At 39.2% G+C, this 26473-nt stretch overlaps 1 protein-coding gene and 1 long non-coding RNA gene across 3 annotated transcripts in view; both read left to right on the top strand.

Moving 5' to 3' along the window:
- Positions 1-1057: 1057 nt before the first annotated feature.
- LOC118167127 lies at positions 1058-5025 on the top strand. Its single transcript, XR_004750958.1, has 3 exons — positions 1058-1229; positions 2154-2300; positions 3869-5025. It is a non-coding gene; the product is annotated as an uncharacterized LOC118167127 (long non-coding RNA).
- Positions 5026-25490: 20465 nt separating this feature from the next.
- The window catches only part of TRIM2 (tripartite motif containing 2), a 93090-nt gene continuing 92107 nt past the window's right edge, over positions 25491-26473 (top strand). Inside the window, exons 1-2 of one of the 2 annotated variants that reach the window (XM_035323508.1) lie at positions 25491-25760; positions 26193-26309. The gene's annotated coding sequence lies outside the window, so the exon portion shown is untranslated. The remainder of the gene's footprint in view (positions 25761-26192; positions 26310-26473) is intronic. The other variant, XM_035323511.1, reaches the window with a different exon arrangement.

The following is a 26473-nucleotide window of genomic DNA, read 5'->3' as shown; positions in this document are numbered from 1 at the left end:
GTAGGAAAGGACCTCTGGAGGTCATCTTGTCCAACCCTTGTGTTCAGGCAGGGCTACGTAGGGCAGGTTGCTCAGGACTGTGTCCAGACAGACTCTGAGTATATATGAGGAGGGAGACTACACAATGCCTTTGTGCAACCTGTGTCTGTTGCCTTCAAGGATTTTTTTTTTTATAAGTTAATATTTGTGTTCCTGGCCTCTTGTCCTGTCACGGGACACCACTGAAAAGAGCCTGGTTCTGTCTCCTGCGTACCTGGTTCTGTCTCCTGCGTACCTTCCCTTCAAGTATTTGGTGAGATTCCCCTGGGGCCTTTTCCAGGCAGAACAGTCCCACCTCTCTCAGCCTTTCTGAGATGCTCACCAGACTCTCTTAACATGTGCCCAGAAACAGACACTCTAGGTGTGGCTTCACCAATGCTAAGCAGTGGAGAAGGATTACCTCCCTCAACTTGCTGGCAATGCTCCTCCTAATGCAGCTCAGAATACCATTGGCCTTCTTTGCTGCAGGGGCACACCACTGGTTTATGTTCAACTTGTCTACCAGGAGAACAGAGCCCACCTAAACAAGAAGATGTGTTTTGGGTTGGGAGTCCTAGAACAAATTCAAAAGAGCCATCAGAACCTTCTCTTAATGCCCTTTTTGTTGTTTAGTGTTATTTTTGGCAGATCCAGTTTGGAGTATGTTAAGCTGCTGGAGACTCCAGAGTGCAAGAGAGGATTTTTTTCAATTTAAATCGAGAGGTACGCTGCCTATGCCATGAGAGTTTAAAAAATTAACTTGAAACCTCCACCTGAAGATAACAACAAGCCAACAAGTTGTCAGGACTACTTGTAGTCAAACCAAAGGGTTAAATAAAACTGTGTGTGGATGTGACTTCTAACTCAACATTGTTGTGGATCGTATCTTTCCAGTTACTCTGTTATCTGATAGCTGTTGCAGGAAGGAATAACTTCAAAACCTTTGTGCCCACTCAGTGAGTGTATTGGGCAAGCTTGTGATATGTTTTATTCACTAATAAAATAGGCTTTTTTTTTTTTTTTTTTTTCTGGGACATGGGGGAAAACTTGCTGCTGAATTATTTTGTGAAAGATGTTCCTCATGTTCTTCATGTGGATGGCTGCAGCTGTGAGTCTCATCAGCACCACACATCCCCTCTGATCCTTGTACTGGGCTGACTGTAGATCAGCAAGTGTGTTTTCCTGAATGTATCATTGCAGCATGAAAATAGGTGTGTATGATGGAAGTCTAAAAAATGCTGCAAATGAAAGATATTTTTGCCTGAGCTGCTAATGCAGCTACTTCAGTATGGTAAATGGCTGAATTGTAAACCTGCTGGGGGAAAATAATGTTCTCTTGAGTGAGAGGCTGCAATACTCAACAGGACTACAGTGCTTTGAAGAAGAGCAACGTTTAGCATGCCGTTTGGCGGCTCCTGCAGCAATGCCACACATGGAATTAGGATTTGATAATACAGGGAAAGAAGTGGAGAAAGCATTACTGGCTTACTTTTGACCTGACCTAGTTTAGCTACTGATGATGTTGATTAAATAGGAGAAAAATGCATGCAGAAATATTTCTCCCTCTGTATCTCTCTCTGTATGTATCGTATAAAACACTAGGTATATTTCTTTAGGCTTTTAAAAATTCTCTACAGCAGCGTCTCCTCTGTAGGCAGGTAGGATTATGCATTAAGAAAGAATTAATCCCTCATTGTGAAACACACAGGCTCAGCATTTACCATGGCTTTGATTTAAGAATGGGATTCAGACTTTGTGGTCTCAGTCAATGAAAGGCAGATTCTTGGCAGAACCTTCTTCCATTTGTTTCTGTGAGTGAGACAGTTAATATATCAGCCATGCACCACTGCTGGATTAACAATCACACCCCCAAATGCTAATAAGTGTTCTCACTCTTCCTTCCTAAGATTACCCTTAAATCCTATCAAAGGACAAGATGCCTTTTGCTTTGCCTGGCATTAGCACCCTAGTGACCTACAGCCAAAGTCAATAGTCAGTAAACTAACTGGCTGACATGGTGAAAGAACAGAGTGCCTTAATCAGACCCACTGTTTCTTAGAATGGTTGTAGTTTCCCCTGAGGATGCTTCCACTTGTTATCTTTTTTCCCTTTTTCTTGTTTGTTATCCACCTCAGCTAGCCTGGCCTCATAAACTGAGGCTGAACAGTAGGAAGTTTGCCATAATGAATAACTCAATACTCTGCTGTGGGGTCACACAGGCTGGTGAAGTTTTGCAAAGCTGAAGACTGTGAAGCATCTGGAATCAAGAAAATGAGGAAAAGGTAAGTTCTTCACATGCTCATTCGTTCTACTAACAAGAAAGAATGAACTTATCTACCTCTTGTCTGCAGCTGAATATGGTAAAACTGTCTGTTCCTCTTGGTCTAAAAGCAGAGAAACAGCACTGGAGACAGATCATAAGAGAGAATTCATGCTCTGAGCTCTCCTTGTCTGCAGTTTCAAAAAAGTTTTAAAGTTGGATGTTGGGTATACAAAATATTAAAACACTCTTTTTGGCTTTGCGTTGTTCACTATTTAAGTGGCAGCAAGGACTCCTGACTTTACCTTATAACAACTTTGGTTTTTGTTTATACGCAGGGGGTGAAAAAAGGGTAAGATTACACTTTAGTAATTTGTCTTTCTTTTAGTGAGTAGATTTCTTTACTTAAAGAATTGGGTTAGAAACCTACAAGATAAATATACTGATAAATTTTGGATAGTAAGTTACAAACTTACAATTTCATTATGTTGTACTGCATAGCAGATTCACATTTATGTATCTGTTATATATTTGACTTATAATCTTACAGGTTTTTATGCTAATCTGTTGTTAGATTTAAGGGATGGCATGCAGATTTGAAATCTTCCTAGTGTATATAGACAAAGGTAATAGAATGTAATCCAAAAGATTTAAACAGTGTTTTAGCTTAATCTTGAACACACAACCAATGATACATAATTGTGGTAGTGGCTTTTTTAGGTGCTCCCCAATGAATATGTAACCACATTACTTTCATGGAGTACTACTTTCTAAGAGAATCAGCACGGTTATATTTTGTAGTGAACTGTTAGATGGATAAATGGGCTAGCATTAAAATCATGGCTCTTGTGTTTAGTTCAAAGTAAGACATCAAACTGTTTCATTCAGAACTATTATTTCCTGGAATCAAAGAATGAGGTCTTCACCTAAATTTTAATTTATAAAATTTCTATTTTCTAGAGACTGCAAACAAAAACAATGGAGGGGAATGTGGGTGGGGAAAGTGAGTAAACACCGGTGGAGCTGAACAAAGAAGAGGTTAGAAGTTTGAAAATAGGATCAAGAAGTAGGAGGAGAAATTACTTAGGTTGAATGGAAAAATATATGTGTAGGGAGAGCCTGTCCTCAAATGTGGTTAATAAATTTTTGCTCACTTTATAAAACACGGGGGAAAAGCAGTGCAAGTACAACTATGATTGCATAGCAGCTGCTTGGGAAATGGTGTAACTATTTTAGATGAAACATGGTTAAGATAATGGAAGGGCCTTAGGACTTTACATTGATGGTTTCCAGTCCTGCACTAAAGCTACAAAATTTTGTGGTGTTCAGCAGCTTTGATATTTTTTCCCTCAAAAGCCTAAAACTTCTTAGCATATTTTAAAACAAAAGAAGTTACAAAAAAAGATACAATTACTTTGTAATGGCATTTTTAAAAAGGAAAAAATATATATGTTGTCTGAACTCTTGCATATTAACTTCTCATAAGCATGTCAAGCTACTGTGATGTGAGGAAAAGTTGTTCAGAGAACAATGGACTGTAAGCCCTGAGGTTACTAGGAAAATCTGAATTCATTTTCTCCTTTACCACAGGGTTTTCTGTCACCCTGAGAAAGATGCTTCGATCTGAAGGTGTCAAATCCTAGGCTTCATCTCTGCACAGGGATGTCACAATGAAGAGGCCATGAGGTACAGTCAAGTGTTTTAGTATTGCTCTTATGGGAACCATGTGAGTACCTACAATAGCTACTCCCCTTTCCCCACAACAGACCCCACTCTGAGGAAGGTGGTTTCGTATCTGAATAGATGAGTTGTATTTTGTCACTCTGGGTAGGCCCCAAGGCCAATATTTAGTGGGCAACAGGGTATCAGGTGTCCACAAAGAACCAAATGTAAAATGCTGAGCCATACTGCTAACGTGGAGAAAGATGCAGTGCTTCCATCTTGTGACATACGATGTGTACTCATTACTTGTCTTCATCCTTCTTAGCACAGCCTCAGGACACCAGGATCCTAAGCCATGACTAGGTTTCAGAGGTGCTGAAGTAATGCAAGCACCACTGCTACCAATAACTAGCTTGATTTTGTTTTAATAACAGTCTTCTCTGCAAAACCACAAACCCAAGTTAATTGCACAAATCAGGGGAATATGGAATTATTACAGTAATTAGACCAGGACAGCAGCCTTGGCTCAGAAAAACAGCTTTGCATACAGCTGTGCTGGAGAAAGTGCAGTCCATCTCATTAGGACCAAATATTAAGATCACAGCCAGCTCCAGAACTGGCTTTTAAAAACATAAGTTACTGGCTCCTGTTGTCTAAAGAGCTGCACTGCCAGTGCTTGATATTATTTCCTTGTCTCTTGCCCAACTGAGCTGAGACCAGCAACTCCAAGCTAATTGTGACTCTGCCCCCCGCATCTGCCCTGGGAAGTCAGAAGTTGAAAACCTCCTTCCATGCTCTTGAGAGAATGTCCCGTCTAATGTGTGCTTGCACGCTGATTTATTTGGATAATCATAGGTAAAGGAAAATGTATGCATACCTGCCAAATAAAATAGTTTGGGGATAGTAGTTATGTTTTTATTAATGGCACCTTTGAGTTCTTGAAATCTGTGACTAATGGGTTTCTTATGTCCCAGTAATATTTGTTAGCTCTATCTGCAGAAGTTGATTTTCCAGTTTTTCTCATTCAACTCTTAGGAATGAGAAAATGGACGAGCTGTCAGTGACCTGACAGCTTTGCTCTGCCAAGTGACAGAAATGCCCGATTTTGTAGCTGCTGCTCCCTTGCCTGGCTATAAACTAGTCTGCATATGACTGCTATCATACTGCTTTAAGCCATAGCTGGTGACTCCTTACAGGGCTGAAGTTAGGCTTTTGAAGCAAATAAAAATAAATGTAGTGACGCAGGCTGCGTCAGTCAGAGTGGAAATCTTTAACTGCAGTTGTTTTAAAGATCAGTGCAAGATTAGTATTGATGAAATGTTTCAGTCTCTCTCAATTTCTTAAAACTCCCAAGAGCAGGCTGCATCCACACTGACATTTTCTTTGTCTCAAGTATCTTTGAGACAACAATTCTTGGGCCTTAATGTTAATGAGTCCTCATCAGGGGAGGGCAGGAACAGCCCCTGTCCTGAATAGATGTGAACTTAAATAAGAGCTGCCCCACTGGCAACGGAAACAATTTATTAGTTTGATAGTGATTATAGCAGAGGAAGGTAATGGAAGACTGAAGAGAAAATAAACTGAAAGAAAGAGAAGAAATGACTAGTCAACCATATGAAAGGTGAGGAAGGGTGCCTGAGGGAGACAAGTAAACAACATGGACGTATTTCTTGTACAATGTGATACACTGGATTAAAGAAACCCTAGGAAAGTAATAGTGAGGAAGTGTAAAACATGGTCACATGTAGTAAATATGAGCATAGAAGAGAGAGGGCCTGAGAGGAAAAAGAGCAAAAAAAAAAAAAAAAAATGAAATGAAAGGTCTTCCTGAGCTGACAGGAGAAAAATGCAAAACTGTAAAGAATTTGGGATTATGACAAGCCTGAGGCAAAACACAAGCCCTGGCAACAAGGGAAAGGGAGCTCTTTGGAAGAAGAAAAAAGTAGGTTTTCAAATAAAATGCAAAGTACACACGCTTAGAATTAACTTTAACTCTTGTTCTTTTGAGCATTGTTGATTAAGTATTATGCTAAAATACTTGCATTTTCTTTTCCTGGGCAGAAAAATCACAAATTTTAAGTCCTATTTTTTTAAACACCTTTTCTGCAAAAGGTATCACTTTCATTGTCACCACTGGATAGTATGCTGAATGACCCCCTTAACCTACCACCTAAGGACTTGAATTTTTAGCAGACCTAGCTTCCTCAGTATGGATACTCCTGCATCACATCAGAGAGGAGAGATGCCTCTGATGGCTTAAGCCAGGGTGAATGTATTTCTTGCGACCTGTGGCTGAAGTAACACAAGGCTTGCTGTGACCTGCACATGTCTGAGTAATGTTCAGTAGCTGGTCTTATTTCAAATTTGGTTCAGTGGTGGTCAGCATAGTGCAGATGTGCCAGGATTGAACTTAACATCATTCCTACCTCTGTACTGTAAAAATTTATTAAAAACAAAGAAAACTAAGCATCACATTTAATGTTGTCTGTAGTTGTTTCTGCTTTTCCATCTCTTGACACAGCTGTGTCTCTTGCTAATCATGGCTACTGGTAGGAAACTATGCACTAAAAGGAAATGCCTCATTTTAGTAGGGCTGACTATTGAGGGAAACCTGAAAAACCTGAGCTCCTGAAAGACTTCATTCATTTAAATGGAAAACCTGATCATGGCAGTGTAATTTTTGGTGGCAAAAGCAAGAATACAGTTGGATGAATGATCATTTCATCCTCCAGGACAGTGAGGGTCATAAAAGCAATCCTTTTGAAATGTTTTCCTCTGTCTCTAGCAGGAAAAAAAAAAATACGTTTCCTGTAGAATAATAGTAGATGTTTTCAGTTAAATGTACTTTGCGACCAGAATATTAATCTTCAGGTAGCTCAAACCTCTTTGTCTAATTGAGTCTAAAAAATATTTGTTTGCAACAAGACTTGAAATCTAACTTAGTATTTTTAAAAATAAAAGCTGCAAAGCTGACTTCTAGTCCTTCATGACTTTAGTAAGCTGTGTGTATTTTACTGTTTTTAAAGTAACTTTTCCTTTGAGTATCTTATCCCAAACTCTGTAATGCATTTGATTTATGCAAAGCAGCTTACATATGTGCTAGTGGAGTAAATTCAGCTGTTAGATTCTGAGTTTTTGATCTTCTCAGTATGTGTTCATTTTTGGATTCCCTCTTACAACTCTGTTCTTGAAAGCAGAAAGCCATCATCCACTTTCCCCAATTACCTTGTTTTTAAATTGTTATTTTGAAACCTGTATCAAGAAAAGGAAACAAAAATAAAGTTGTAAGATGTTTAAAAGAATGTTCTCAAGGTAACAAAGAAGGCAAGTGAAATAAAATCTATTTACCAGAAATGATAAATATTTTTTTCTAGGCTTACGATAATTCCTAAGAAGTTAGAAAAATGAGTACAACAAAGCAACTGCTATTTGTCTTATTGTTTGGAAAATTTTATTACTAGCTTTGAAGGTCAATGTTGCAAGTTCAACTAAGCTAGAGAAAGTGTTACTTGTTTGTATTTCTGACAAACCACATATGACAATCTGGAGTGCTGCCCTCTTAATAATCCCCTGGTGTTATTTTTTTTATTTCTATGCAATAGCTTTTTAATTTATTGTCATGCCAACATATGCCTTTTTACTCAGAATTTTTCCACATACAAATTATTCTTGCTACTTTTGTTGAACAAAGAATCTATGTGGTATATCTTGACTTGTTTGCTCATATTTACACTTGCTCAGAAAGAGAAACATCTTTGAGATTTAGAGTGTTTGACTCTACTACTGCCTTCCTGTGCTCTGATAACTTTTGCAGAAATGCTTAATGCCTGCTGTGCAACAGGATTTTTCATGGGTCACCACTACCTCTAATATTCAGGCTTCTCAGCAGCTCAGCCCTGGAGAGGGGGAAAAAACAACCAAACAATAAAAAAAAAAATAAGGCACTTGAAGAAGGCATTTTGGACAAAAATAAAGGGTGTCTTATTTCTCGGTTGTCTTTACTAGTGAAGTACAGCTAGTTCTTATCAGCTGCTCTTGTAAATCCTTTTAAAGTAAATGAATAAAAGTCACGGAATAGTTGCTTTGTCTTGAGCTTGATAGTAACAAACATTTGTACTGTGAGACTCCTACCACTAAACCCAGTTTTAACACATACTCTTGCTGGGGCCTGAGATCTGTGACCTTACCCAAAGCTTTGCTGTAGCCTGGCACCCATCCTGCGGTGAATGACATAGGTGCTATAAGTACGGGGACTACACGTATTCCACATATGCCTCTATTTGTCCGTAGAGAACCTGACCAGACTGGGAAGGCAGGGATGTTGCTCTTGGGCTGGAGTATGGGTGGCAAGTTCCATTTTATGTGGACATAAGTTAGGATTTGTGGCTCCTGAACAACCTGTACAGTCAGCTGTCTCTAGTTCTGATAAATCAAGTTCACCCTCTGTGTAGTGGAGGCCTACAGATCCTTAGTGGTTTCAGCTAAATGTTTGCTCAGCTGTGCCAGATATCTGATGCACTCAGATTCAAGTCTCCTCTCTTGATCCCTAGTTCAAGCCCCTCCTTTTTGATAGCACACTACCCACCACAGTGCTTAGTTCTTGGTGCTTATTCCCGTGTGTTTTTAGAACTTTGTTGTCCTTCTGTGAGCTCTGTTGTGTATTCTGCGCTCATCCTTACAGAAATGCGTGCAGAATGAGGAGAGTTGGGTCATGAGTATCTTCCTGGGTATATTTAAACTCACGCCAATCCCTCCTGATATTATGCTCTAAATCTCAAGTCTGTCAGCTAAAAATGTTCGGCTCTTGGGAGTTTTTCTTGATAAGCTGCTGACGGTTTTAGTATCCTCGAGGCCTACTTTTGTGGCAGTGGAGGGGGGCTGTTCTATACAGCCAGGTCCCAATAATTAAAAGTGTTTTTCTTAGGTTAGGAACAAGAGCTTAAAATGTTTCCAGTTACACCAGCTGGGAAGCCAGCAGGAACTCACAGTAGTGGTTAATGTGCTGTCATAGCTTGCTCGGAAGGACAATCAAGAGGTGTATGGATGTTTTGCTATAGGCCAAACTGGAGACAGCTGAGGTCATGGATTATGATACTCTCATCTAAAAAGAATATGATGCAGCCTCGTCACTGCATATAAGCTGCAGGTGGAAGTATTGAGCCTATTGCTCAATATTTTTCCTTCTGGCCACTAGCATGAAACTAATACTGTCTTTTTAGCCACCGTTGCTGTGGGAAATATTGGTTAAGTCTGGCAAGATGGAGAAATCTTGTAAATACAGTAACAAATCATTCTATTCCAACATTCTTACGACTATGGTGGCTATGCTATTTGTTAGTCTTTAATATTGCTACAATGGTAGAACAGTCATGGAGATAATTTGCAAATCCCAAAAGATTCATCATGGAAATGCATTCTCATGCTTGCTCTTATTGTCCATGAAAATTTCAGCCACCCACTCATCAAAAAAGGCAATGGATGAAAAGTGTACACATAGTCAATAACTTTTTTTTTTTTTTTTTTTTTTAACGAGCAACTGACATCTGCAAAATGGGCCACCAAAGAGTTTGGCAAAAGCATAGAGGGATGTGTTCCTCAAAAGTGAGAAATATTTGTGAGTGGCTGTGAATTAGAGAAGATCAAAATCAGTGTCAGCTGTCAAGTAATGTTCAGCCAACTCCAACACTGACACTTAAAATTTCAGAAAAGATAAATTCTAGGAAGCATAGAAAATGGTCTGTGGGAGATGTATCTGATGTAAAAGTAATGCACCTCTAGTCAGCCTTATGCAGACATGTTGAATAGATTCAGTCCAAACAATCATCAAAAAATACAAAGTCTTTTTTTCTGCTGCAGTGAAACCTGGCCATTTGCATGCAGAAGTTCAGTACTTCAAAGACTAGAGCATCAAAAATCAAGCTCGTTATTACCTAAAGAAATCTAGAGCAGGGTGGTGGTGGAGAGCACAAAACCAAGGACAAAACCAAAAACATCAAAGGTACAGTTACAGCAAGGTGCTTCGTGTCAGTTTGATGTTGAATCTGTGTAACATTGTTTGAGCGAGGGGGATGTGATGAGCTGATAAAAACAAGACTCTAACAAAGCAGTTGCTGGCAGATTAAAGGCCGGGCAAGGTACTCAAAAGAGATCTGTCATATGCGTCAGAAGGAATAAGATGAACTCTCATGGAGACCACTTTGGAGCTCTTCAGATACCTGAATTCAAAAGGCTGAGGTAAAATCTCAAAAAAAAATAAAATAAAAAAAAATGACAGACCCTCTGTAGCAAGGTGCCTTTCATAGAATTATGAACAGTTTGATCCATAGGGATACATAGGCATCCCTTGTGAATAAAAACTCAAATGTCTATACTGATAGAAAACTGAATAGAAAATAACTTTCTGTGGTGTTTCAGCTTTTGTAATTCCTTAAGGTGTGTTACAGAGACTTTAGTGAGGTAACAGTTAAATAGAATAAAATAAATACACAGATCTTGGAAGCTAGAATGCTTTTATCATGCTGGATGTTCAGCACTGTGTAAGCACAGTATAAAAATGTACATGTTACAGAAAGGGCTGCTGTTTCTTTGAATGTTTCATTGCTTGGTGAAGTTAATTTTACACAAGCACAGCATGATGTTCCTTAGCTGTTTCCTTTCCAGCTGAGGGAAAACACTTGATAAAGGACAAAAAGGGTGTTTTTCAGCAGATCAGTCAAAGTGAAACTGATTTTAATTGGAAAATGCGGATGCATTTCTTCTTATTTAGTCATCTTGCCTGCCAAATTTGCGCCTTCTGTCTCCAGCCATTTCAGCACAAGGATCTTTTATGTTCTTTGTATGTGTGTATTTAGAAATTGTAAAGTTTATTTTTCATACTGCAAAATTACTGAACTGCTTTTGCTCACTTTTTTTTTTTTTTTTTTTTTTAAGACCAGATGGAAATTATCATTTTGAAATGTGAGTTTCAAAATTCCATATAACTGATCCTGTGGTATTATCAGAGGATAAGGAGAGATATAAGGAACTTTGAATAGAACTTTTCACGCTGCATCATAGTTACTTAGATTGCTACCTTTCAGTGTTATTTATCTACAAGAAGAACTCTTTCTTTAAGGAATTTTGGCTGGATTTTTGGACATCCAGGCTGTTATCCCAGGGTAGTATTCTGTCAGTAGCTTCCAGTGGCTCATTTCTCTTTATTTACTGGAAGCTACCTTACCCTCACTTGTGCTACTGTGTCTGGCTTCAAACCTAGAACTGGTAAATTGTCCATTTAAAAATATGTTGACTTTCAGTAGTGCCAATTCACTTTGCAGCTCTGTTTTGGAGTGCAGTCACACAACTAGTTGGGTTGTGCAGGGTATTACCTTCTTCCAGGGGACCCTCTGTGAGGAGCAGAGCTAGAAACCTATGAAACGAGGTACCCTTTTGAAGGAACAATGACAAGGAATCACAGCCTGAAAATACAGAATCTCTTTAGAATTAAAAGAGCAGTATTCTTGCCTTTTTTGCAGACTTCTCCGAGTATTTTCTACCATGGCAATGAAGGAGCTAGCCTGTGTCACAAATACTTCCAAGTTCCATTTTTTTCCTAGAAGTATGCTTCACATATATGCTTTTTCATGCTCTGCGTGTCATGAAGGAGTTGAACAGGTTATATACCATGCGCTTTTTTAAAAATATTTTTTTTTGTTAGGCACAGCAGAAGAAAAGATACAGAAACAGATGGGTTTTATTCTTTTAGCATTTGGTCCAAAGACCTTTTAAAGGCAGTAAAAAGTCACAACTGACTTCAGTGAACGTTGAATTAAGCCCTAAAGCAGGAACTCGTATTCAGCGATACAGACATTGAAATACTCTAATGGAGTTGGTAGAAAAGCTTTTGCAAAGGGTTCCAATCATCGTATGGCTCGACCTGGTTCCTTATTCTAGGTCCCTTAGCAGCATGAATGCTTTCATCTCTCTGCTTAGCTTTGCAATAGCCTGAAGCATCATAAAATCCCTCACTCCTAGGTGCTTTGTAGTGTATATTTTTTGACAAACTGCCTGGAAGAGACATACTTCAGCTAGCACTGAAGTCTATCTAAATAGGAATGTTTTGTGGTTCTTTTGTTGCTGTTGTTCTTGTTTTGTGTGGGAGGATGATATGTTTTGTTGATTTAATACATTTCTGCAATTTTAGAGACTTCTTAGTGGTGCATTTGGTGTTTGAAAACAGCTGGATTCTTTTATCTCAGAAGTTTCCAAATGGGATTTATTCCACAAACCCTTTGGCATTTTCCAGAATATGCTGCCAACCCTGATTTTTTTTTTTTTTTTAAATATCTCTGTAGTTTTTTCCTTGTGCTGTCATCTCGTTTCCAGGTAATTTTGGTATAGAATAAAAGCTTGAAAACATATGCACAAAGCAAATAGTTTAAGTTTTATCGCATTTCAGAAAGAAGCTCATGGTTTTGAAGAAAAATAGGGTAAGAGACAAGGCATATCAAAACTTAGACCTGCCAGGCATTTAGGATCAAATGTAGATCATCAGTTTCATGCTGTGGCATGCAGAGAAATCTCAGAATTTGCTTGTAGCCTGTAATTGAGCACATGGAAATAATTTCTGTGAAAATGAAAAATCATGAAATACTGCACTGCCCATGCAGTGAACAATGCCATTCTGTGGATCAGTTTTCTATGCAAATGGTTTTTATTTTGTTTGGATTCATCTTTTCAGCAGGGGTCTAATTCCTATTTCCCCGTGAATAGGAATCCCCATTCTGAGCACTTGGAATGTCACTACAAATATTTCCTTTCAGTACTGTAAATGGAAAGTACAAAAATGTTAGAAAAGGCTTCACTATTCAAATATGATACAGAGTGCATGAATAACTACAGCACATGAATCCCATGTATAACCTTTCAGATATTTGCTTTTTTTGTTTGGATGTTTGTGTCAGGAAAGAATAGTGATGATAAAGAAGCTAATAATGCTCCCTAAGAGGGGAAGCATAGGAAACTGCTGCTTGCATTGCAGTCTTGTCATAGACTGGACTTGTGGTTGATGACTGCCTTTTCAGAGATAGAAGGATCTCTTGTCAGTGCCTTATTGCTGGGCAGGAACCAGAAGCTTTCAATACTGCTTTTCTGTCCTGATGGGGTTTAGGAATATATGTGTACATACCAGGGTCTCACTTTGTGCTGCCTGGCCTAGATGGAGTAGTGTGCTGAGAATCACTGAAGATGTCTGGGTGATAACCAAGGTCCTGGTGTTTTCTCCAGTTACCATGCCTGTTGGGATATCTCCAGTTGATGTTAATCAGTGGTGATGACTTTTCATCCACAGTGACACTCTTCACTGCCAACTTCCCAGGCAGCCAAAATAGCTTAGAAAAAGGAGGCCCTTCTCACTTTTTCTTTATTCTGTATGATGACTTATGATGGGGCATTTGCATCCTGAAAAGTGGTCCAACCCCTGTGTCTTAATGATCATCCACACCCACCACAGCAAAACGTTTTATTTATTGCCAGCTAACCTAAAATCCCCTATAAGATAAAAGTAGAGGAATAATTTATTTAGTAAGCCAAATATAGACAATGAACTTAGTAGGTGCAGAGGCAAGCCAAAGAAATATAGGCAACCCTTTATATCTACCTATTTTAGCTTAGTTGCATCTAGTAAGCAGTCAGAGAATTTTGGTTCTTTGTGGTTGGGATCCAGTTCATAAACAAAAAAGCACTGCTCTGGATTTAAATATCACTGAAGAAAATGTTTAGGGCTTAATTGTGTCTGATAGCTACCTAAACTCTTCTTGGAATTTTGTTCATATTCAGGCATTCCCTCTTTCATTCTCTTCATGTTTTCTTTTATCTCATCAGTTTCGTAGAAGTCAGTTTTAATATTCCTCGTACAGGACTAGTGACAGCTCACCTTGCTGTAGAAATGCTGGTGTATTTTAGGTGTTAGCTAGGTGTTTAGTCATCTCCTTCCCAGAGAGCATACAGGCTAGTTGCTTTGCCTGACTACAAACGAGCCATTAGTCCAAGGCAAGATAAACGTTCTTTCAGCTGATTGATGATGCTCAAACCTCAGTAACATAGCTTTTCATAAAAGCATATCCTTATTAACTAGCACTGTGAATACTGGGTACAGACATGTAAAAGAGCAGAAGTTCAGTGCATTACCAGTTGTAGAGGCTCATCATGCCAATAACCGGTGTCTTTGGGATCTCCAGGCCTTGAGAGACACCATCACAAGTTATTTTCTGAACCAGTAGACAAAAAGGGATGGAGAGAATTCACTTTCACAATCAAATTTTGGGTGCTGTGTATAAACACAGAAGCACTGTTATTAATACCAGAAAGAGAGTTATTGCTCTATTTAGACATACCCAGGATAAAAGTAGGTTGTACATAGTCAAGGGAGTTGGGGCATTGCTTTCATTGCTGCTAAGGAGCAGGGACTATAGAAAGCTCTTCTGATAAAACATGAATTTGTTTATTTACTCAGCAGTCAAGTGTTCTGTCCATGCAGCTGGTATAAAAGTTAAAACCCATGCACTGGTTGCGTCCAACTGAAGGGGCTGGCTACCATAGTACTATGGTATGTGATGGTCCCTTTACAGAGAGAATGTGTATCAGAGGTCAAAATGAAATGTGGCTGTGAAGGCTGTTGATTGTTCCTTTGTAATAGCTTGCTTAATATTACAGGTGAGCACTAAAAATGTATCTGAATTAATGGCTTTACTCTTCTCATTATAATATTATAATATTATAATCATCATATATAATTTCAGTTACACCAGAGGAACTGCAAGTTAGTGGAACTATGCTAATGAGAGAAGAAAATGAAAGATAACATCTATCTTTAGCCTGTCTTTATACATATGCTGTTTTCCAATTTCTTTGCATATGTACATACATAAATTGTGAGCTTCTTAAAAACTGTATACAGCGAAGTATAATTGATAGGGAAAAGAGTCTGAAGAAAAAACTTGAACTTTACCAATTAGTCATTGTTTATATTAATTTATTTTTTTTCTGTTTGCAGTGGGAAAAAAAACAAACAAACTTTTTTTTTAACATTATCCTTCTCCAGACTATAGACCAGGTTCTCAGATATTGTGGATGAAAGCCTAGCTCCACTAAGGCCTGTAGCAAATTAACTTCAATGAAACCAAGATTTTGCCCTGAATTTATAAAGTGGTGAAGTACTACTAAACCACACATGCCATAATGCACACCCTAAATGCCAGTGGTTTCTTTTCAGGGATTGGCAAGAATGCTGTTGCCAGATCATGGCGTACTCAAACAGTGTTTCTGTTGTCTGATATCCAGCAGAACCTTTGTTGGCATGCAGAAAAATGTTATTAAATGCTCCACCCCCAAAATAGTTCTTAATATCATATGGACAACGTACATTTTTACATGTTACTTTGAGGTTTAGGTATATTTGCTTATTTGTAATGCTTTGGAATTTGTCTTTTGTGAATATTTGAGATTCATCTGTAACTGCCTAAAAATGTCAGTTTTATGTGTTAGCATGGTTTCAGAATACCATTATTATGTGTACGAGCATAGTGTAGGATAACCAGCCTCAGAATACCTCTTATGAGCTTTTCCAATGTGTTTTTGACTTGTTTCAGAATTTCACCAAGGCATGGAAGTGGAAGAATCCTTGGTGCTAAGACTTATAACAAGGCCATTTACCTATAATTCTCTGACGCCCCCCAAAGAACTGAATTTTATATAGATTACTATGCATTTCAGAAAGTGGTACCGTCTATCACTTCTGAACTACTCATTGAAAATTAAGGAGTCTGTAGTCAACACCAGCTCTGATCTGTACTGATCTGCCTGAGAACTGAGCACTATTGCAGTCATACAGACTGGAAATGCTAGAGGAAACATGGGGCTGTGATAGTGGAGCTGCTTCCAAACAATTTAGTAAGACAAATGAAGTAAATGTATTGAAGTAAAGGCATATGGAGTACAGTATTGTAGCTGACCCACTTGAGACTTTTTTTTTTTTTTTTTTTCCTTTCTTGAGTATAATGTAATTGCCCAAAATTACAGGCCTTCTTATGGGTACGTTCAAAACAAATTGCTTTTCGTAAAGGACTCAGCTCATCGATTACACTGGACATCTTGTGTCTCCATATTTAAATGGATTTTTGTTTAATTCATTGAATTACAGAAGGTTACTTAATGCAGTGACTTAATACAGAAGGGAGACACTTTAAAGGTGTAGTTCTCCTTACAGTCAAAAGATGGTAGTACAATTTCTATTCCAAGCAGCACGGCAACAGAGAGCAATTGCTACACATCCATTGTTTGCGTTTAAAGAAAGGGCTTTGGCAACAAAAGAAGGGTGAAAATCCATAGTTGGGATCTCAACCACCAGTTGTTTGGCAGGCAGTGGTTATAACCTTGATCTTCTCTGTTAGTTAGTAATTCTGAATGTGGTCATGACTGTCAGATTTCATTGGCTCTAGCACAGTTTTGGAGTTAGCTGTTACCAGAATGGACATGTGTAGTAAAGGCTTTAATGAAGGATTTAGGGGACTGAGAGAGTATGAAATGAAAATGTCCTTCTCACCATCTCTGCTTTCAGTAAAGTCTAAAAGCAGCAACTGATGTCATTAAAGTAGTGAGTTTAATTAACTACTAACTACTGACTAGTATAATGTTAATCGCAAATTATTTTATGGTGTGGTGCAAGTTGTTCATTGCAAGAAAATGATGCTTTTGTGGAAAACAGTGCTGGAGTTTCCTTAAAAAAGGAGAGAAATCACTATGCATTAACTGCCCAAACAGATTCAAGACAGGCTCTTAAATGAGATCTGTGGGCTCTTGCCGTTCCATTTGTTTTGTGAGAATAAAACCAAATAAGATGCTGATGCTAAAGGAAAGTACCTATTTATCTGTTTTACTTGCTGGTCAACAATGAGATTTAAATCCCATTTTCTCTATAATGAGTCCCGTTAAAGCAATTACTTGCTTGAGTATACTGCTGATTGTAGCAGTACCTGGAAAACTTATTTCACACAAAGGATGTGTGATGTTCTTCAGCAAAGTAGAGTCATCTAGGATCTGATGTTCCTAGCACAGGTACTTAAATGCCTATGATACTGCATCTGAGCTGAGAAAGCAGGAACGCGGCTGTACTCTGTGAGTGCAAGAATTATGGTTGAACACTTGTATCCTTTAATCATATAGAGTACCTCTGTACACCCTGAGATGCTATTGTGGATCTGCTTAGAAATAAGACTAATAACCTGAGATCTAGAGGTGCAATGCTTTTAGATGCTCAGTATCTACTTGAAGAATTCCAGTTCTGCACTGCAGTGCCTGTAAAGGTTGTGCTTAGTTCTAACAGGCTAAGCCTGCGCATGAGAATTAGGCACCCTGTGGGGTCAGTAAAGAGCTTTTAGGCTCAGCATAGAAATACCCAATAGAAAACAGTGAGCACAAGGCTTTGTCCAAATTTTCTTGCTTTCAGGATCAAAGGTGTGGTTTAAAGCAACCCATTAATATTTTTTTTTCTACCTAGGATTTCCTTGTGGATGTCCTCTGTTGCAGCAGGACTGTATTCAGAAGAAGCAAAGCAAGTAGTGGTATTTTCTCAATTCTCAGGCTTCAGATTGAAGGGTACAATGAGATGTGCTGCTGAAAAAGCTGTGATGGGTATGAGAGCATTATGCTGTAAAACCATGAGTTGTTTTCCGTTCTGTGATTTTCCTCTCAGCCTGGGAGCAGGAGGGAGTCTGCAACTCCTAGAGTTAAAGGATTAGTTCGAGGCACTGGGATTATCTGAGATCCGTCTAAATCAGTCTGGAAAATGATAGCAGGAAGAGACTCACTTTTGATTCTTTCTCACCAAGCCAGTGCTCACTTCCAGAAATCAAGGAACTCTCTGTACATAGAAAATTACTGCAAAATCTAAGGGAGAGAAATAATACTGCTAGCACATCACTGCAGCTTTTTCTTCCCTCTTCCAACAATATTCATCTGAATCTGCCGTGATTTCTGCAGCATTCTTTCTAGTTGTCTCTAGGAATTCATTTTTGCAGGCATGACATAGTGTGTGCTTCATAAATTATAAGTAATCCCCTCAAATAGCTGATTTGGACTGGAGTGCTGGAAAAGGTTACTAACCAGTGTTTTGAATAAGTGCTTTCATCATTTCCATTCCACTTGGAACCCCAAACACCCAGAAAGCTACTCAATTCATTTTAAATTTGAGGTAAAGCCATAAAGAGGTTTAAATAGCTGAATGTGTTAGTCACATTGGAACATAATTTTCCCAGAGGGTAATTTTGGTTTGTGTGTTTCAACTTATTTCCTTATATTTAACAAACACAAAGACGTTCCAAGTAAGCAGTGCAGTTTGTGGAAAGCTGCCTTTGGATGTCCCTGGAGTCTGGAGGCATCCATTTCAGGTCAGAACTACTAGGGCACAAATGGGCACAGTAAGCAACAGAGTGTCTCCGTGCTGACTTGATGAAGCAGAAGAGCTAAAGGTAATTTTATTATTATTATTATTTTAGGTCTCTGGGCTGAAAGGGCTAAGTGGAGAGATCATGAGTGCTGGTTGTGGTGACGGCATTGAGTAATCCCTGTGTTTTGTAGTTAGAGGTATTAAAATGAAGGGAGAATGGGGAAGGTGGACAATGAAAAGACCAAATTGTGACACCAGTGGCTCATTTGTTTTCCAAATAACTGTTTGACTTCCTTTTTACTGATATATATTCCCCTGTGTATACCAATACCTCAGTTCCACCTGCTGTCTTGTAGTAGCAGTAAGCAAACCAAACCATCTAATGATAAAGGCATCCTGCAAAGAGGATGCTGCGTGTACTGTGTTCAAGAGGCTTTTGGTAGATAAAACCTCATTAAAACACATCCAGATGTATTTGAAATTATGAATAGCTGTTAAAGACAGAACCTGCAGCCTTGGAAAAGGATCATATGAGCAACTTGAAAGCCGTGAGACAGCTAAGAAGTTGTGCTCTGCTTTTTAGATGCATTACTCTCTGGGTATGTGACAACTTCAACAGCCCTTTTTCCTCTTCTGAACTTATGCTGATAGATGCAATCCAGAAGGAAATAGATTTTTTTTTTGACTGAATTCAGAACACTGTTCTATGGAAGTTTGCAGGATTGTTTCCCACTTTTTGATTATAATGTTAATTGTTATGTATCTGCTTTTCCTGCATTTCTGGATAAAGTACTGAGGCATGGATAAGGCTTTCACCTTCACTTATACACCACTAGAACTCTAGAACTTCATAGTGTAAATGGCAAATTTTACTCTTCTGTTTGTTGTTACCTTAATGTAGCCTCCTCTGCTGGAGCTGTATAAACCCAGTGCAGATTCTTTCTACTGTATCTGTTCTGTGCGTACAAATAAGATCACAATCAATGTGTGAAATTTGTGTGAATGCATTTGATTCCATGTGCATTTTATTTGGATAGAATGGGTACAGAAAGAGTCAAGTAAAACAGAATATTAAGTGGCAGCATTTTGGATTGGAACTTTTAATATGGTCTAGTGATGTAAGGGAAAACTTGGAAGCATTTGAAGTATTTTGGATTGAAAAGGGAAATCTTATCCTACAGTCTGTGATAAGAAACTTGTGGATCTATCACTCTGTAAAGCAAGGAGAATCATTAGGTTACAAGTAGATAGTAGATCTAGGAAGCAGTTTTAGGTCCAATACAACATCTCCACAAGCACAGAGAACTCTGAGAACCCTAGTTATTGACATTCTGATGTAATAATACTTGACCCTGTAAATGGGGGACCGTTCTCAAATATTTCTTGGGGAATAAAAAAAAGATCCAAAATGATGGGAACTGTTACCTTTGTATAGGAAAAAAGATAAAGTATCCTTAGTTCAGGGCTGAACTGTTAAGTTCCCACTTTAACCTTTTGTAGGTCTCTTGATTTTTCTACATCATTCAGCCCCCTTAGGAATAAACAGACTTCTGTTTAGCAATTCACAGGGTTTGTCTGAGGTGAAGAACCTTGTTTAGAGATGGTACCTCACATGTTACATTGTCATAACATGTAATTTTACAGAGCAGTCTATGTTCCACTCTCCAGGCAGCTGAACATCTCTGCATCTCACCCTAGGGAGTGAGTAGTTCATTGGCCATGTCATGCAATCATATCATAAAAACCTTGGGGACTGTCAGTGTTTAATCTGCCCTTAATGAAGCCTGCCAGATCAGCTTACACTGTTTGTCACTATTTTCTGGCCTGGTTGCCGGAGCCTTGGCAATGATTTCTGGTTTTAAAACAGGGAAAGAAATAGGCAGGCCTGCAGCTGGGAGCATTAACTGAAACTGAAATCCATGAGAAACCCAGGCAGAAATCCACCTTTGATCTGTTTCCTGTGTGTTCTAGGCTAGATGAAATCAGATTAGTTTTAATCCCCATAATGACCATTTCCTTGGCTGAACTCAGGCAAAATCCAAGCAGGGACTGAGGTCAGAGGTAGGGCCTGCCCACTCTCTGGGGTAGACTAGGGTTCAGGAACCGCTGGTCTGGAATTGCAGGGCCGGATTGTCTCTGTTTCTGCACTGTTCTCCCCAGCATTTCTATGCTATGAGTTGTTACGCAGATCCCTGCCAGCTCAGGTGCCCCTGTTCCCGCACTGTAGACACGGCCTCAAATCCTAATAGCCACCTTAACCACTTGAGGCAGAAATGTAGGTCTTCAAAACCTGCCACGTAACCCAGGTGTCTGGAGATGCTAAACAGCAGAAACTGGGCATCTCCCTCATACCTACACATGTCAGGGCTGTCACAGAAGACACTCTGTGCCTGTCCTCTCTGAAAGCAGTTTGTCTGACAGAGCTCCGAAGCACCTGCTGAACCTCAGCAAACTGCTCCTGCCATCAGGGACCCAGAAACCTGGTACTACTCCTGATGAGCAGCCAATAAGCGAAGCAGAGACTGGACTTGCCAGGTTAGTGCCTTAACCAACAGCCTGACTACTAGGTTACACGGTGGTCTTTGTTCCCTTTTTCATTCCTTTTGTTATTTACTATTAGCAGGATAGCTGTTTCAGGAAGATTCCTACCTTAGAATAACCTAAAATATATTGTTAAGGAAAGGGAATGTTGGTTAAACGTTCATCTGGGTGCTAATAGAGTTGAGCCACATGCTCTCATCTTTGAGTATTGTTATTGCCTCCCAGCTCTTTGCCAGTCAACTTTGGTGAGAAAGGGTACAGGTAGGCAGTTAATTCCAGGTGGCTGTGTATGAATCCCAGTCAGAGATGGGAATTTACCTGCAACCCAGATGAGGATACCAAGTTCATGGAGACAGTGTAAGGTCTCTTTCTTGGCTTTTCCCATTAGCGGTGTTAGGCAGCTCTGTGCTAGCGTGCTGGCTTTTGTGGGTGTCATTCCTGTGGATTGCTTAAGCAAAGAACTCTTGGCAGGGGAAATCTGCAACCTGTAAGGCACTTTGCAATTAGGATCTGACAACCCTGCCTGTTTCTCTTTATAAACCTGCCTTCCCCTTTATTTATTGCTAAGATTTTTCCGCCCATCCAAATCGTGTCAATCCAAGTAGATAGAAAGAAGGACATTTTCTCTGTAATATGGGAGATGATTTCCATCCTAGGAAAGAGACTGCTGCATCAAAAGCAATACAAATCTGATATAATTCCAGGGTATTGACTGTTTAAGTAGTTTGTCTATTTAAAAGCCTAGCATGGAGCTAATTAAGGTGATGTGTGGACAAATAATATATTTGGAATAAGTAATGTAATATTGCACAAAGGTTTCTATTGACACTTCTCTCCACCTTTGAGGAAGGCCGTATGTAATATTGTGTTACTAATGCAGGTTTTCATAAGCTTGATGTAATGAGATGAGAAAAGATGTTGGAAACAATAAATACTGCTGGAATGGGTGGATACCATTTTAGATATAACCACTGAAAGTCAGCGTTTCTCAGCTATGTGTTAGGCTGTAGGATTGCTGTCATGTTCAGTGACATGTGCCAAACAGTGTCCATGCGCAAATAACAGCTCAATTACATGTTTTCTGAGTCTCTTCATGAAGAGACAATTATTGCAGATCCAGAGCTGTCAAGAGAAGTTTGTAGTCCTGGAGTGAGCTAACTCTGTGCTGGAAGGAAACTAACAGCACGTTCTCAAGTTACAGCTGCATCTCTGCATGCCTGAGTCCTGCTGTGAATGTAAATCTTTCTTTTGTTAGTCTAACTGCCTTCTCAGCAGTATCTCAGCCAGGTCACTTAGTGTGATCAGAAATCTGTGCAGTTTGAGATCCCCAGGTAGCTAAAGAAAGAATTTAGGGAAAGAAATGTAAGTGCTGCAATGTTCCTTCTTAGGTTAAACTTACTGGGAGTACACTGGTAGTAGTGAGATGCCTGCTTCTGAGCTTGATGCCCAAATACCCCATCCAATGCATGAGGAAGAAGCGAGTGTCTATGAATTGGTTATTTGCATAGGTAAATGCTAATGGATCCAAGTTCATGCTGCCTCTCTGCTGAGCTGACTAGTTATTATTTAACTTGGTCTAGAAGCCACGTAACCAATAATAATTGGCTATTAATCCGTGATGGGAGAATCGGTACAGCTATGAGAATTAGTTGAGCTTTCTCATTCTATGTCAGATGTTTGCTTTTTTTGTTTTTTAAAGCTTCATTTCTTTACTTTCTTTGGTTGTAATATTAATTTCTCAATTTGCCCCTCTTGCTGTCTTTGTGCAATGTACTCTTAGAAGTTCAAGGTTTTACACAGCAAAATGTCAGAATGACGTGAATTTAAGTGACAGTTTAGCTCTTTCTAATTTGCTCACAGAGTATTTTCAATTTTATTGCTTTTCTTTTGAGTATGTTTTCTTTCCTAGGGCACTAAATATGTTTCATTAGACATTGTCTAATTATTATGTGATTTTGTATATAGGATTAATTTGGAAGGGTGATGAAAATGTTTTCTAATTTCCTTTTTTATTTATTTTTATTTTTTGTTTGTAATACACTGGTTGTTGTGTCCTGTGGATAGAACATGAAATCAGAGGTTCAAAGATCAAGTGTCAGAGAGGCCTGACTCCTGTGTAATACTTGACTATGTATCAAACTTTTATGACTTACCCAATATCACAGTCATATAAGGTGCAGAGAATGTCCTGATGGTGGTGAACTTTGTCAAATACAACTGAAGTTAACACCATGCACCAACCTTCCTTTTTTTTTTTTTTTTTCTTTTATCTGTAAAAGAGAGATAAAGTTTAATAATTTCACATCATCATAGAACACTTGAGTTTTGGAAGAAGGAAAAAAAAAATCAGCCAATTGTCAGTATGATTGTCAAAGCAGCTGTATTGTGTAAGTCAGTTTGGGTATTCAATGCAATTCATGGAGCAGTTTTCTTCTTTAGTTTAAAAGTCAAACTTTTCCCAGTCAAGGAAATCCCTTTGCATGGGTTTGTCTTATGGGATGTCCCAATCACTTGTGTCACCAGCTGCTTTTTAGTGTAACCTTGCTCTTGGTTCTTGAACACCTGCTTGGAGAAGCAACATCCCAATCAGCACCTTGCCTTCAGGCAGCATGGGTCATCTCAACTACACAAGATTGTAGGCTGTGGGGTTTGAATCAATGCTTCCTGCTTGTCCTGTCCCATCTGGAGAACCCCTTTGCACAGTGCAGCGCAAGAGGACCTTACTTAAATTTTGGGGAAATACTCTGTAGGCTGTGTATTCTCTTGTTCATCTTCTGAGTAGCCATAGAGGAGAAGAATCAGATCTTATGTGTATTCAATGAATTTTATGCTAATAAAAGTTGCTAGATCGACAGGTAAGGAGAGATTTTGATCCACTGAGTCACAACCCTGATACCTCGAAGATAGGCTTTTACTCATGTTTCCCCAACAAGATTCTTCAAACTGAGATCTCTCATTTTGTGTAAACGTATAGCTTTGACTTCCTAGTCATATGACTTGTGTTTTTTCTTAACCATAAAAGGGCTATCTGCAGGTGTGGCTGGAGGGGAGACAACACCTACCTGCTTCACAGGGGTCACTAAACATCTGTTACATGCCCACCATGTCATGTCATTTCCAACACAGGCAGGTCTTCAGCTGCTGAATTAGAAGCCTGCACAGCCTCTTTACCAGGGCCCTCATCTTCCTGTCTCCCAAATACGATCGGATAATCTGCCCTCCCTGCCATGGCTGTGGACAGGTTCGTCTTCTCCCAGCCATGTAAACAGCAATTTGCCTTTTCTCTTTCTGCTCCACTGCACACTATGCCTCACTGGCTCTTACAGCTCCTTCCAGGCACTTCCTCGAGTTTAATGTAGCACAATCTCATAATGTCTAATGAGCGATTTTGAAGCTGATGTTTCAGTTTTGAGTGTAGTAGATGTAGTGAGATCCCTGTTGCTGGAAGAATAAACAGAAAAAAAACCTCTACACTTTAATGTGCAGTATTGATTGCTACATTGAGCCATAATGTCAACTAAACGCCTCCCTTTCTCCTCGCTTCTCACAAATGCACAATAATAGACCTTGTTTACTGGAATTTAGAAATTATTTTGTCTTTGAGTGGTGCTGTGACAGTGCCCACTACATTCTCATTTAATTTGTAATATCATTTGTATTGCATATTTCTTATTTCTGATACACTTTCTAGATAACTATATTTCTTGCCCCCAGAACTAATCAGCACTAATTTTATAATGAGAATTTCAGTGTTACCTTGTTATTAAAAAGAATCTAGGCCATATGCATTATGTAAGGTTGCCATAGGAACAGTTTCTCTGAGGGGAAAACCGACTGTCCGTAGTTTCCACAGAAACCACTCCCTGCTGAGACAGGTGCCTCCAAGGGAAGTGAAGGGAATATAAATGAGAGAGAAAGAGACACACACAGCTGTCATACGATCTCTGCAGCATCACCACATTGCTGCAAATTCATTTCTGGGTTTATTTTTAGTCTGTAGTTTTTGCCTGTATGTCTGGCACCTTCTCTTGGCATGTAAACTCTGCCCACCCCTCCCTCACCTGGAACTGGTTTTGCAGATGGAGGTCCGGAAATGCTCCACCTTGGCAGTGAACTGACCACATCTGATACGAGAGTCCAGTGCTGTGGGAACCAGGGTGCGTGGGAGGATTTAAATGGTAAATGAGAATTTCCCCCTTTTATTAATTTTGTTTTTCTGAAGTCAGCAAAGGCAGATACGGAAATAATTCCTTCTGAAGAGGAGTCGATTATCTCAACTAATTTGTCAGTTAATGGTTTTGTTACTGTTGGGCACCAGCACATGCTGCTGGGAAAAATGTGTGATGAAAGATCAGGAGTTAATTCCTTTTTGCAACACCAATTCCTAGGATTTGTTAACTGAGGAAAAAAGGAGCCATTTCTTTTAATATGCTTAAATGTCACTGAAGGCAAGTATGGATTCACATTTCTGAAATCCTTTGGCACATTTCTTCACAAATAGTGTTGATCTGTTTTATTTTTTTTTTTTTTCTTCAAGGGAAATAAAACCATGACATTCATTCAAGGCTTAGTGTGGCCATAGCTACAGATTAACACGCTGGCTACTTCATCTTCATCCTGTCATCTCTCTGCTGCTTTATGGGGAAAGCAGGCTGACATGGTTATTAAATCTGGCAGCTGTGTTGTATGCACATGGGAAGCAAGTAGAGCACAGCATATAGAAAATGAGTAGCTTTCAGATAACTGCCTTCTTTTCACTGCTACGAGGCTGGAAAGGCAGCCTAAAAAGCTCCTTCTCCTCTTTGTAATCACCAGTCGTTGGATCAGTGCGCAAATATTGCAAATACAGTTGCAAATGTAAGTATTCCTTGCCTGTGTGCTGCTTTCAGATTGCTAATTAGGGTTTCTACCTTGGTGTTCTGCTTGAAAAAGCAGAGAGATGAAAGCTGAAAACATCCTGACAGGGAATGCTTCTATGCAGTATTGTTTCAGCTTTCAGTGGAAGAGCTACTGAGGGAATGGGATGCATGAAAGCTTTCTAGAACAAATAGTTTGCAGTTGTTTGTTGATTTTTGGGATTTCTGCTTGCCGCTTTGTCTCCGAGGGAAGAACCCAAGCAAATGCAGGGGGTGCTTCTAGGTAGATAGTTTTCTGCTTATGTTAGATAATATTAGATGTGCAGTGGGAATGATACTTCAGTATTAATAGGCTGCTTGTGAACACATAGGAGAGAAATCTGCCATGGTATTTTTCACCTCGAATCTTTTCTTTGAAAATCCAAAAATGCAGAACTGGACTTCTCATTAAGAAACTCTGCAGTACCTTATTATTGGAAGCGCAAATAGTCATCATAAGGGGCACCAGTAAGTCTGCATCTGACCTGATAAGAACAATGAACGTAGCACGGTGAGCGATGCATGTTTTTCACCAATGTCACTCTATTTGTATGTGAAGAGGATCTTTATCTGCTATGTGGCATGAAGGCAGGATGGTAAGGTTGTTGGGAAGTAGCAGAGTTGCAGGTTTCTTGGTGACACAGTAATACTGTAAAAAGATTTGGTATTTGAGTG

This window comes from Oxyura jamaicensis, chromosome 4 (assembly GCF_011077185.1).
Source record: "Oxyura jamaicensis isolate SHBP4307 breed ruddy duck chromosome 4, BPBGC_Ojam_1.0, whole genome shotgun sequence".
Taxonomy (NCBI): Eukaryota; Metazoa; Chordata; class Aves; order Anseriformes; family Anatidae; genus Oxyura; species Oxyura jamaicensis.
The sequence above is the reverse complement of the archived record's forward strand: the minus strand, read 5'-3'. Positions and strand labels throughout refer to the sequence as shown.